The sequence below is a fragment of the Poecilia reticulata genome, linkage group LG22, assembly GCF_000633615.1.
Source record: "Poecilia reticulata strain Guanapo linkage group LG22, Guppy_female_1.0+MT, whole genome shotgun sequence".
Lineage (NCBI taxonomy): Eukaryota > Metazoa > Chordata > Actinopteri > Cyprinodontiformes > Poeciliidae > Poecilia > Poecilia reticulata.
This window is the reverse complement of record NC_024352.1, coordinates 18986763-18998494: the sequence shown is the minus strand read 5'-3', so window position 1 is coordinate 18998494 and position 11732 is coordinate 18986763.

Sequence of the window (11732 nt, the reverse complement as noted above, 5' to 3'; positions counted from 1 at the left end):
CTCTGTCTGACTGTGTTCTTGCATGTGGGTTCGCAACCTTAAAACCGACATGACACTCTAAAGGATATGGCTCCCTGAATGGGTGGAGTGGGTATAAAAATGTATCAAAATGTAAATTTTTAAGTTACCTTTTTCACAATCAAGGTAATGATATGTTTGTTTCGACACTTTTTTGAAAGCTTTGGTCACTTTAGCCCATTTTTTGTTGTTGAAAACCTAATCAAATATGTTGGATCAAATTCATAATTCAGCCCCATTGTGTTCAATCAACCCAACTAACTCATCAAGATATTTGAGTCAGAACGGGTTAGCAAAATAACCCAGACTACGCAGTTATTGGTGAGCAGTCTGTACAGTAAATCCAATGCGCATCACTACACTTAAAAAATGCTGCAGTGATGGTATAAATGAGCGGGCTGTGGCTGAAAGATGCTGCAAAGTCTCAGTTGATTCTGAGGAGGACACAGAGGGAGGACAGGGAAGGGGAGGAGATTTAAATGTCCAGTAAAAACGTGGTGCGGGGAAATTAGACTCAAGTGTTTCTTTTAGCCGGCTGGAGCTCAGAGCGAGACCAGAAACTGAAACTTTCAGTCAAAACTTACTATTTGCTTCCGGAGCAGCTCTTCTTTTAAAAAAAAACTTTGGACTGAATCATATCATTTTTTTCACTTTTCTCGGGGATTTTTTTTTTTTTTTTTTTTTGCCTGTTTTATCGTCCTTTCACATTTTGACTCGCAGCTTGAACCACTTTATAGATATGTTTTATTTCTTTAAGCTCTGGCTTTAAGTGCAGATCCTAAGGGATTGAATCGCTTTTAACTCTAGCACTTTCTCCGGATCCCTTGGGCCTTTTTTCATTAGTGAGCGAAAACTTCATCAGGTTACACGCCGGCAGAAGCGGAGCTACGTGACTTTTCTCACTCTCACCGCTCGAACTGGGAGCAGATGACTCGGGAAATCCCGTTCAGCATAATTTTTCTAACCTGACTGACCACGCCTTTTTATTAATATTATTCCCTTCAGTTTATTATTATTAATTTCTAAACCTGAGTGAAAGTGAGCGCCTGGGCACGTCAATCTCTCTCTCTGTGCGCAAACACCGCGAAATGACACCGGTTCTCGTGTGTGTGGTGGCGCTTTACCTGCTCCTCTCACCTGTACAGGTATGCTGTTTCACACTTCACACACAGACATTTATTTTTTATTTTTTACCTTTTAAGTGTAAAATTTGTGAAACATATGTTTTCTTTTGCTCTTAATTTGTGAATTGACTCTCCTTTCACATTTATATGAACAAAAAAATAACTTATTCATTTTTTAATATTTTGTAAAATATTATAGTCATTGTTGGATATTTTAGTCTTGTTTTGCTTAAAATGTGAATATGATATGAGTAAGTTAGTGATGACCAGAGCCGGTCCAAGGTTTTATGAGGCCCTTAGTAGAACTACATTTTGGTGCCCACTTGAAATTAAGCATACCAGCACATCATTGACCTTCTTTTTTATTAGATGTGCTACTGTTGAGCTTGATTTTTAAGTTTTTGATCATATCACCTAATTGGTAATTCCAGTCAGGGCTGAGCCATCCCCTCTCACGTTGTTTTCTTTTTTTCTTTCTTTGCTATCACTGGATACAGTTTTGAAAATGTGCGATAAGATAAAGTAAACATACCAAGGAGAGCCATTTTTTTTCATTCCTGATACCAAAATAGCCTGGGGCTTATTGTTGAAGTTTTGGTCTGAGAATACCATGTTTAATTTACAGTGGCACCAGAAAGCATTCATAACCCTTAATTATTTCCATATTATATTATATTATATTATATTATATTATATTATATTATATTACTTGTATCACAAAACTGCCAATATGACACTTAGCGTAGCATCCTGGATTCTGCAACTAGATTTTAACTTGCTTGTGGTGAGTTAAATTCACTGACTATTGTTTTGGGATCAAACTCTATAGAGTCTCACAGTTGATACCAACCAGTAAAGTCGATTCAATTGTCTGTAGGTCTCTGTCAAAATACAAATCTGGAAGAGGAGACATAAAATTTTTGACAGTGTTGAACATCCTTAGAAGCACTTTGGTTTCTGTTATTTGGAAATAGAAAAAGCTTAACACCACCAAGAGCCTCCTGAGGGCTGACTTCCCAACCAAATTGAGCAAACAGGGAAAAGGGGCTTTGGTCAAAAGGATGACCAATAATGTATTGGTTAATAAGGTGGAGCTCCAAAGTTCCCTTGTGGAGATAGAAGAACTGCTTAGAAGGTCAACAATTGCTATCCCTTCGACCAATCAGGCCTTTATGTTAGCCACCTTAGAGATTGCCAGATCAGGAGAAATTTAATTGTCTGGCTTTGCTGAAATCAAAGTTTTTCTTTTTACTGCAGCTCAAACCATGTTTTACGAAACATGGGCATTGCTTATCCCCTGGCAAACGCCACCCTCATTGTGAAGCATGGTAGTAGCAGCAACATGCTGTGGGGGTTGGCAACCAGGTATAGAGATATTCTTAAAGAAAAGATCCTAGGGTGTAGTGGTCACCTCAGACAAAGGTGACCACTCATCTTCCAACACGACAAAGACTCAAAGCACACACACATGACAACAAAGAGTTGCCTTTAGAGAATGCTGCCAGAATTAAAACTCAAATCCAATTGAACATATCTGGAAAGGCCTAAAAAAAAACTTTTTGCTCCACATCAAACCTGACTCAACTTGAGAGGATTTGTAGAGAAGAATGACTCTTCTATCACTTTAATGGCAGACTTTTAGCTGTCATTGCTGCCAAAGATGCTACAATAAAGTATTAGCCCAATAGTGTGATTACTTAATCTTGAAATATTCTATACTAAATCCTAAATCTAGTTTAGAATATTGTCTGTAACATAAAATAAGAAAAAATGAAGAAGTGTGAATACCATCTGGTGAAATTGTACCTGAAGATGAGAAGATTGTTTTAAGTTAGGCAAATGTTATGTTCTGTATCTATTTTCCAACAGCTTACCTGATATGATACGTTAGCCCATGTTAAATAGGATCTTCAGGCTACATAAAAGTATTATTACAGGTTACTTTACTGACCTTATAGCTGACACCATACATATAATCAAGGTACTTTTCATATTAAATGGGTGTTTGCAACTTGTTTGCAAACATACCTACTTTTATGCTGTCTATATGTTATCCTTTTGTGCCTGTTTAATAACTTTGTTGTTTGCTTTATTGCATTCTGTCTTGATCTGATTTTGGTGAGTTGGGGAGGATGGGCGATGAATACCTCCCCTATAAATTTGCTGCCCCTCACCCACCACCACTCTTTTTGGTCTTGTGGTTTTGGTGTGCCACCCCAGGAGTATCAATGACCTCCATCTGGCTGCCCTCCCTTTAAAAACATTTTGGAGTCGCCCCTTTGGAAGAAGACAGGGAGGTTTGATGTTGGGTTGTTGATTTTTGTGAAATTTCCTAGCTCAGATAGAAGCAGCTTTCATTCATTAACTACTTGAAATTGTGTCTGTTAACATGACTTTTAACTTTAGGAAGGTTTTTCTTACAAATGAACCAATCAGATTGTTTCCTAGTCTATACTAATTTCCAGTTTTCTAAGAGAAATTATCTGAGGATCATAACAGATAAAACAGGAAATTGCTCCCAAGTTCTTTAGTAGAAATGGCAGTCCTGAATCAAACAGCAACGAAGGAATATGAAGATGATCCCCATTTATGCAGCAAAGCTTAAAACAAGTCCATCAAACATGCTAATAATTGATGCGTTTACAAGGTTTTTTTTAAGCTTTCAATGAATAGAAGAAAAAAAAATCTGATCTGATAAATCAACGTTTAGTCATTCCTGATGACAAGGTACAGCAACTTGTGGTTTGAATAACTTTTAAATGAGCACCATTCAGCTCATTCATTCACAAGGTGAAACCTTGACAAACCACGCAATCATTCATCTGCAGCAGCACATGATGCAAAGTGACTCACTGTTACGTGTACATTTGGGAAAGCTCTAAGCTCATAATTACAGACGCTTTCTTCAAACACTAGTTTCACTGACATGGATTGTTCTCTTTCTGTGTGATTTATTTCACCTTGGAGACATATTGGTTTCTATTTCTTTTGGAATGCATTTTAATGGCATGTTCTATTGTAGCTGGATAATACAAGATCCTGCTGAGCTGTCTCAAAGTGTGAGGCACCCCCCTCCACTGCACATGTTCATGTTTCTGTACATTTTAATAGTAAAAGGTAGTATTAAGTACAACATCTAGATGAGAAGTGTTTCAGGTATTTCTGTCAGGCAGCACAAAGCTTATCTGTCTTCTGTTTCCTGGCATCGCCTGGTGGTCTCTTAATGAAAATCTGCTTGAGCAGAGTGAATCCGACACTAGAGTGGGCACTCTTTAACAAGCCTGCGTTGTGTCACAGATACTTGAGAGACGACATGTCATTGGACGGTGGGACTTGTGCCACATAGAGCTCCAGCTCTTGAACCTTTTCAGTCTCTGATTTCCATCCAGCGTGGCAGTTGTCTCTGATGCGTCTCATGTTTAATGCAAATCCAGGTCCTTTTCTCATCCATTTACTCCCACTGTCACACTTCACACACCGCTGAAGCCTGTTGAATCAGCAGACTTTACCACTCTGCAGTCTGCATACTGAAGTACTGACTCAGAGAGACTTTAAAGGTCTGTGAAAGATTCATGTCCTAACAGTTTTACAGGCTGGACACTTTGCAGCTGTTGTTAAGTTGAAACTTGGTAGAAAACATGTGGTATCCCCGCATTTCCTCTAATCCGTATAATCAGCTCATGGCTTGCTTAGTCAAAACATGAATGACAAAGCACAGGGGCCCCAGTTTGAAGCAGGTTAAATGCCCCCTGCTGCCTACAAGACTGATGGCAAGTGTAAACAGTACAATCTCTGAGATTCAACATCCAATCTGTCAGATCACACAGAGCCAGTCCTAAAACTGGATACTCCTTTAACCCTACAGACATGTTTTACTGCTCATTAGTGAAAGAGCATTTCCTCGCCTCTCTTTCTTTGCTGCAAACACCTTCTATAACCCCCCCCAAAAGTTAGAAATTCAACATCTTTCATGAATTTCCCACGCTTAAAAATGTGCCACTAATAAATAAGATCCTTTTTTTTTCATGACATTCACAGCTGGAGTATCTATCAGCAGCCTTGCGAATGAAGAGATCACTTGTGTCCGCTCTGAAACACAGAGTGGCCAAAAGAGGGTGGGGTTTTTGCTGTTTCATAATTCTTTAGTGCAACAGATTCATCGCTTACATATTTCAGCGTTTCTGAATGTGTGTTCTTGCTTTTCTATTCTGCACCTTGGACTCAGTTTTACTTTATGGAGACTTTTTAGAGATCAGAGTTTTTATTACCATCAAATTAATTTTTTTTATCCTTTCTAGTTTCTACACAATCAGATTACCAGGGATTACGACCTGGAAGGGATGTGGTTTTTACTTTTTTTTGTGCAGTTTTGTTGTGCATGTTGTGATCTGTGTTTTCTGTGTATTTATTTTTGTTTTTTTTCTGTGTTTATTGTGATCCTGTTCCCCGTGAGTCTCTGTGTTGTCATGTATGCTCCCTAATTGTTTCCCAGGTGTGTCTAGTTCCCCTAATTACTCCCTGTGTATTTAAACCCACCTGTTGTCTCTGTCCTTTGTCAGATCCTTGTCAGTTGTCTGTAGTTCTCAGTTGAACTGGATAGTCCTGAGGCTACCTTGCTCCGTGACCAGTCTTTTGTCCGTTGCTGCTGGTATTGTGTGCTATCGTCTCTGCCGTGCTGCCTGATCTGGACTGTTTTGAGCCACATTCATCATTAAATTCATCATCATCTTCATCACTACCTGGGTCTCTGCGTCTCTACTCACACCCCTCACTCACCATTCATGACAGTGCAGGCACTAAACATTTCCTTCAGGTTACTCTGATTGTAATTCTGGCTTTCTTAGTTATCTTTTGCATTTATTTTAGTTGATTTTTTTGTTTTTATTTTGTATGTTTTTGATGTTTTATGGAGTTTGGTTATTTTATGAAAATAACCAAAGAGGAGGAGGGTAGTTGTGGTGTAGTCATCTGATTGTGATGCCTCCTTATCTCCTTTCCATTGAGTGTTTCATACTTTAATGAGTTTCCAGGTAAATAAAATACTGTACTGAGCTTATATGCATATAATACACAGAATTGTTTTTGGATCCTCTAGGAAAGCTTTTGCCAGAAAGGGTTTACCAAACCCTCCCTTATGTGAAGTTTTTTTTTTTTTCAGTTCAATTTATTTATGTTCAATCCAGCTCAAATTCATTTATATGGATTGAAATTACAATAGATCCAATTAATATTCAGTCATTTTCGCCTTGTTTCAATTCATATCAAGCCAGTTCCTCCCAATACAATCCATCCATGTAAAAAATACTCAGTGCATAGAATCTGATATAATCTAATATTAGACAGTCATTGTACCATCAGGGTCAGTTTATAAAATAAATTAATTTATTTAATCATTATTTTATTGGATTTCCCTTGAGATAAAATCTCTATTTTTGGCGTTAGACCTGGCCAAGAGGCACACTGGTGTACAGATACTAGTGACTAAAAATTTGTCAATCTAAGCACGCTCTGGTCATTGAGTTCACAGCAATAAACATAAAAGCACTAGTCCAAAATTAAGCTTCAATAAAATACATGTAGCTCATAAATCTGGGTTAGATTTTCATGGAGAGCTATGCTCTGTGAACACGCTTGCTGATTTATTATGGTATTACTACCCCAGACTGAGGGTGGAAGCACCTGGGTTTCCTATTTGAACAATAGTGACCTCTTGCTCACCCTTTTACATGAGCTGTCCAATGAATTAGTGTGTATTCGTGCATTCTAATTGCTTGTATAATTCCCGATTTCTTGGCTGTGTGAACCACATGCTGTATGAACACCTGCATATGTGCTAAATTGCAGATGTATGGATAAAAGATACATACCACATCATGTCTCTATTGCAGATCGAATACGGGAGAGTTTTTCTAAAATCTTCAGTGTCTGTTGATTTTCATTAGTTTGTAGTTAATCTATAGCGTTTGGTGTAAACTACCTCCTTCATTTTATGGTTGTGTGGAAGAGGGCTAAGAAAATGCTACATCAGCATTTCCAAACCTGACTTCCTTTAGTCCATTGGGTTTGGCACTGACGATAACCTGCTTTGGTGTGATAGGAATTTTAGCTGAGGATAGAGCTTGTAAGCATCTCTGGTATGTATTTCTGCCACTCCTACATGTCAAAACCACAAGTACCAAAAGCTGTTTGGTTTTGCCTAACTATTAGATTAATCTTATTATAAAGAAAGCTTTTTCGAAATATCTCTGACCAAAAATGGGGCAATTATTTTTTTTTCTCTGATGAAACCATACAAACCAGATAACATTAGATTGCTTCTGAGCATTTCATTCATCATTGCACACGCAACGCCTCTTCCGTATCTTTAACCAAAAGATAGGAGGGATAAGCTTAAAAGGATGGTTTAGATGCTTTTGCAGTGGGAGTTGAGAGGTTTTGACTACACAGTATCTTTTCAGAAGTAGATACCCGTCTGGTGTATTCACTTTGTTGAAACAGAGATTAGTTTTCTAGCTAATCGCTAATCAGAGTGGTGCCAAGACAAAGTGGGCTAGACCAACTCCCTTCTCAAATGTTTTAACACGTTTCATACATTATTTCTCCGTACGTACACACTCCTGTTTTAAATTTAACATGTCCAGCAGGATAGCTACTTGACATACATGTTCTACATCAGAAGTTTCAAGCCAATAATTGTGGGTTACCAGGCATAAGCCTCGATAGGAATTGTAAGATTGGTGTTGATTTAGACAGGCAAAAACGCACATTTTGGTCTCCAACACTTGTCTGAAATGTGTTCTTGTTGTCTAGGTGGAATTTTTGAAAGAACTAAGACAGCATTAAGAAACTGTAGTCAACCCTCAATTGTTATGCCTCTGAGCTGACATGCTTGGTAGGGAGACATCTGAAAGGAAAGTTAGTTCCATGTCTGCATGTCAAGTCATACCACAACGACTTCACAACACCTTCTTTGATTCCACAAAGATGCTAGAGCCAACCAGGTCTGCTGCAGATAAGATACTGACTGGCCATAACCTCTGAGGGGAATAGTTCAGATTTTTTAAAGTTTTGTGAAGCTATTATCAGTACTAGTTTCCTTATCTGTAGTAGAGAGATGTCTTTACTTTATTAAAAAGTGGTGATCAGTTGATTGACCACAAAACCTGTAAAAGTACAGGAATGTACCATCTTCAATGCCTCTGTCAAATTAGACAGGTTGAAAACCTTTAGAAAAACCTTTAGAAATCCAAAAGTTTTCTTTTCTCTTGGTGAGACGTAGTTGCCTCGGATCAGACAGCTAATTATTATATCAGTTAATAAAACATGCTATGCTGGTTTATATGTGGAAAAACCAATTCTAGAAATAATATTTTGTTGAAAACCCAAACAAGAATATAGTTTTGTAAAAAAAAAAAAAAAACTGTCCTCATGTGGACAAGGCCTGACAAGTTAGATGTTGACGTTAGCCTAACTTTCAGTGTGCATGGCACCAAAATTGTCTCTAGGCCAGAGATCCACAAACTCTTAATTTCGGCCCTGGATGAGGGAGCCATTACTGATAAAGGTGTGGCTCTTGTGTCTGCAAGTACATGATGTTACACAGGTGTTTCCTTGACACTAGAAGAAAAACAATGCTGGACACTGATCTTTTATATTGCACAAATACAATTACCATTCATATTTTTTCCACATATGTTCATGTTTAGCCTGTCTGTTGTAGCTCTGGATGTTATAAAATCATAATTTCAGGTTTGTCTATGACGACTTTGAGCAGATTAAAATACTTAAACCTTTTTTCTGCCTGTCAAACATTTAAAATTGATGAACTCCTTGTGTTTTCTCTTCTTTCCCATCTTTCTCGGTCAAAGTGTGCTAACAAAGCTGTAGTGGCTCGCTGGCTGACGGTGCTTTTATTTGCGTTGTTGGGGTATTTCTCTCCAGTTGTAATTTCCCAGCCCAGGGGAGGGTTGCAATTGCAATCAGGAAATATGGATTTCTCCTTCCTTCTGCTTTGGAGGAGGAAGAGGAGTGGTGATGCTCGGGGCAGCCGTCTACTCAGCAAGCTTTAATCTCCCATCTGGATGTAATTTACTGTGGTTTACAGAAAAGCATTTTACTGTAATAGGGACCACAATTACCACCGGTCAGTCTTATCTTAGGACCTGTGTAGAGTGTGTGCGTGTGTGCGTGTGTGTGTGTGTGTGTGTCTGCGTATGAGTGCACCATTTACACAGTGGTTGTGTCTGTTTGTGTCTATGTCTTTGGGGAGACATCTGTGCATTCATTAATGAACTTACACTAAGGAAGCTGTATTTATCTAAATCAACATCTATATGGACCTTTACCTCCTCCATGTCTGCTGACCCTATTTGCAGTGTGTGTTATTTTGAAAAGCAGAAAAGCAGAGAAAGCATACCTGCCCTTATAGTGAGAAACTCCCTGCTGAAGATAAAATTATTTTTAAAGAGTGTAAGAAATTCTCTTAATCAGTCTTAAATTGATTACCTTGCAACTTTTTTACTAAGTCATTGTGATTTTGTGTTTTAGATCAACACAAAGTAATTTATATTTCAAACTCAAATTCCAAAATGCTAAGTTAAATAAATTTTTTAATGAAAATCTACAAAGTGTGGCATGCATGGAAATTTATCTGTTATCCATAAACAAAATCTGGTGCAAATCACATAACTAGAAAATAAGTTTGTAAACTGACAGGCCCATAATAATCATTGAGGGGCTACAGAGATCCAGAGCGTAGCGGGATCTATGAACAGTACAACTGTTGCCGCTGTCCTCCATTTTTTTGGAAAAGTTTCAGCTACAGGTTTGCCATTATCCAAAAAGAGGAAGCATGTGGAAGAAGATGTTCTGGTCAGAAGAGACCAAAATTGAACTTTATGGCCTGTGTGGCAAAAAAGAACTAACCCTGCACTAACCCTGAACACACTGTTCCCACTTTAAAAAGACTAGCCTGTGAGAGTTAGTGAGAAGATTGGATGGGGCTAAATACAGATAAATCCTGGAAGAGGATCTGTTGGAAGTAGTGAAGACTTGAAACTGGGGTGGAGACTCTACTCGGTGATTTATGTAATGCAAGGTTAAGTTAAATTTATATTGTCCCAGTTCACAACAAATATTCCCTTATGCCCCTTTTAAAATTAGTTACAAATACATTTCAATTTGATCATTTTAAAATAATACAGTCAAGTTATATTTGTCATTCAAATTGGTTGGAAGTTTTCTTCCTTAGAAAATCCAACTGAATGTGTCAAGTCACTGACTTGCAGCTAACACTCCTCCTAGACGCATTACGTGGATCTCCAAATTACTGCTTTAGGATTTGGGAATCTGCCTCTTAACACATCAATTTGCCTTTTTTATAGCGTGTGAAAGAAGTCCAGAGTCAGTAATCCTCTCCTCACCCTGATTTCTGGAGTGATTGTTGTAAACGTTCACCATGTGTTCTGGTTTGAAGTTTGTTGGTAATTTGAAAGTGGCCCCTGATCATGAGCTCTGACCTGACCACTTGGCAGACCCGGCTGGGTTATATCACTCCTGATGTTTTAGGTTCACCTGCCTCATGTATACAAAACAGTGTCTGCTTTTTCTTAGTAGGGGTGGAAAATATGTTATGTTTTCTTCAAGCTGCATGTGAGGCCTGAGAAATGCTGCTGTGGATTTTGTTGTTGATGTAATGAACCTGCAGATGGAAGCGTAGCATTAGAGTGGTGTTGCGTCCACTGGTTTAGTTTCTCTGTGGTTTTATGGGTTAAGTTTCATCCTATCATAAAACCAAGAACATGTTCCTCTGTGCCACATTTATTCTTTCTAAGAATAATTAATTAAAATGACAGAGATATCTGAACAACAAGCCACTTTATCTGAGTCAGTGATGGTCCTTGAAAGGAATGGTTTGTCAATGTGCTAGCCAGGGCAATATTTGCAAGAAGGAACCAATAATCAATTTGCAAAAATGCCTTCAGGACGCTGCTTTGTAGCGCAAAAATTAATTCCTAAAATCTAATTGTCTGTGATTAATCAATCGCTAACTATATATCAATATTACAAATAAAATTTTATATTAAAAAATTCTTTCTGCTGCTAGATTATTGAATAAACAGACATATGAGATCAACTACAAACATATTTATTGTCTATAGTCTGTTATTTAGGTAATTTAACCATCAAATTGGTGCAACGTGCTGTTGTTCCAATGTTTCAGGAATCCCTCATCATTCATGATACTTCGTTAAAAAAGATTATTTGGAAATCTGCAAACTGGCATTAACGTTGGGGATGCTTGTGCTGCTGCAACATGTCTGGCATTGAGAAGCTATTTTAGCCTTGAATAGTTCACTGATAGGCCAACACAGCCAGGGCTCAAGGGTAGGAGCTTTGTCGTCCATTGCTCTTGTTGCGGATGTCTCCGTGTATGGGTGTACCAAAAAATGTGCAAATCCAGAAGTTCTGAAACCTTTATTTAAAAAAAAATGAATTGTGATAAAATTGTAATAAAATTTCTGTAATTAAATAATCAAAATTAACATGCTAAAGTCCTATATGTATGGTATATAGGACTTTAGCATATAT